This window comes from Montipora capricornis, chromosome 7 (genome assembly GCF_036669925.1).
Source record: "Montipora capricornis isolate CH-2021 chromosome 7, ASM3666992v2, whole genome shotgun sequence".
NCBI classification, from domain to species: domain Eukaryota; kingdom Metazoa; phylum Cnidaria; class Anthozoa; order Scleractinia; family Acroporidae; genus Montipora; species Montipora capricornis.
Genome location: NC_090889.1, coordinates 48,774,338 through 48,776,837, shown reverse-complemented (window position 1 = coordinate 48,776,837; position 2,500 = coordinate 48,774,338). Strand labels below are relative to the sequence as shown.

The 2,500-nt window shown below is 38.5% G+C and overlaps 1 pseudogene; it reads left to right on the top strand.

Annotated features, from left to right (window-relative positions):
- Positions 1 to 2,108: 2,108 nt before the first annotated feature.
- The window catches only part of LOC138056192 (transcriptional regulator ATRX homolog), a 4,414-nt pseudogene continuing 4,022 nt past the window's right edge, over positions 2,109 to 2,500 (top strand).

Below are 2,500 nucleotides of genomic sequence, written 5' to 3'. Positions count from 1 at the left end.
TCATAGTACCACTTTAAAATACCTCAAGGTGACATCTGAGGTGGTTACCCAAATTATTTGGGTCATGTTTCTTTAGATGAGAGAAGAAACAAAACAACAAAAGGATAACAAAAGGAGGTGTTGTATATGGAAGTTTAAGGGGCTCCCTAATATTTTAGAGCACAACTTTGAGAGGCAAAAGCTCAAACAATTCTTTTGGATAATTACAGTACCTTAGTGATGGAGGGAGCTCATTGATAAGCAGAAACAGAGGCCATACTCCAAACTGTGAAGAGTGGAAAATTGCTACACCATCAGTGTTCAGCTTTAAGGAGATATTGTACTGTTTGGATAGAAACCCATCTGGACCGCATTTGCTCTTATAAAGAGAACCATCATATACATCCTCAATGTTCCTCTTGTTGCTCTTGACTCGCTCAAATCTGTACTTCAGGCCACGTACAAATTCAGGGTCTGAGGAAAGTATGATAGACAAGTAGAAAGATAGAACTATCTATGCTTGTATATCTTTTTGGAATAAATTGAAACGGACTTTGTTTCAGAGTACAGCATAATTATATTTCACACAAGAGGATAGCATTTTTCATGCACACTGATTACACATCCAATCTCATGGGTGATTGTCCATGCACTACTCACCCCAAAGCAGCTAAAGAAAACAAAATTCTAGTTTTGATTTCCAAAAAGAAACTAATTTCAATAAAGAGAGACTTTGATTTCACAGTAATGAATGGTACATTATTTTACCCTCACCAACATAAAATTAAAGGACAAAAATTCAAAACGAAAAGCCTTAATTCTGTGATGAGAAATCACTTTCCACTATATGCAGGAAGCACTTTATAATCAACAAGCCCACCCCTGAAAAAGCCTTTCTCCAACAACAACAATAATAATAATAATAATAATAATTATTATTATTATTATTATTATTATTCTCCACATCAGTGTCAGCAAAAGTGGGGGAGGGGGGGGGGGGATATTTACCTCCACTTTAAGTATTATAAATAAATTTAACAAATGAATCTTTTAATCAAAAAGCACAAAAAACCTTACCAGCAAAAAAATTTTGCAGCTGCTTTTCCACTGGTACTTCGATAAAAAATCCACCATCTTTGGAGATGCTCTGGCCACAAAGATTACACGTTCCGGTGTCTTTGCCAAAATAGGCTTTACAATATTCACAATAATAGTGCCTCACAATGTCTCCCTTTGCTTTACCCACGAATTCCAATAACTTTCTCACCGTTGTCTTACAGTTGTTAGGCCGAGGGCAGTGTGCTTCGATTACCGAAAGCAAATCATTAAACGCTTCACGAGTAAGCTTGTGCTTCATTGCAAAAGTTAACAACAAAACACTACTCATGCTGCTTGTGAGTGGAGCGCCAGCATATAAGATATCGTCAGGATTTGAGTCACACCTTTCTGCTGGCAATTCACCGTCTTTAGCTTCTTCGAAATCGCTTGCAGATTCCAAACTTGTGTCGCAGTCACTGACATCTTCGCTGATGAAACATTGATACACAACGTCTTCATTCACTTCGGAGTCGATATAGTCAAGAATCCCTTCAAATTCCAGATGTCTTGTTTTCAAGGTATCTTGCTTTAGCTCGTCGCTTGGTAGTGTTTCCATACTGTTTTCGTCAAAATCGCACGTATTTAGCAACTCACATCGAAGAGTGGATTCATTACATTGATCGCGAAATTGAAATACTTCTTTCCCTTTAAACTCGGGAAAACTTCCATTATTAACGCTCTGTGGTTTATCTGGTACGGGATCGGTTTTTCGGGTGTTACGCCTTCGATGTCTTGTCCTTGCTGCTTCGACTCTGTACGGATTATGATGGCGCAAATATTCTTTGTATCGCCCTCTTCGTTTCACTCCGTCCTCGGCCGCCATTGTGAGAATTACAATGGCTATGAGTCTGGTAATAGCCTGGGACTGAGTGTGTCATATCAAGTCATGTGACAACATGCAGCCAATGAGGTAATCACAACCGAAAGCGCGTCGTTTTCAAGCATATTCCAGCGTGGTGAGCTCGAGCGTAGAGGATTTCATAACTTTCCTGTGATCTATAACAGTTTGAGACAATTTTTCCGGATCAACCATGGCTGAAAGAAATTCAAGGAAAAGAACTGCTCCAGCTCGCTTAAGAGAAGGTAAGTTTTCCATAGAATCCATGCCATTTTCACAAAACGTAAGATCAAACGCATGTGTGAGATCTCCTGATGATCTAGAATCAAATGCGATCGAAGCACTCGAAAACTAAGACCTTAATTTAGCATGAGTGATCTAAAACTTGAAAACAAAGGACTTGAAACTCGGAAACGAAGCATCCTACTTTTCGAAAACAAAGCTTTCGCTCATCAAAAATGAGAGAGTTCTATTAAAAAGTAAAACAAGCATTATGTACTACGTGTGTGCATGTTTGTCTTTCCACTGTCAATGTTAACACCAGCAGTGAAATTAACAAGATGATATAAACGTTTGTAACATCTT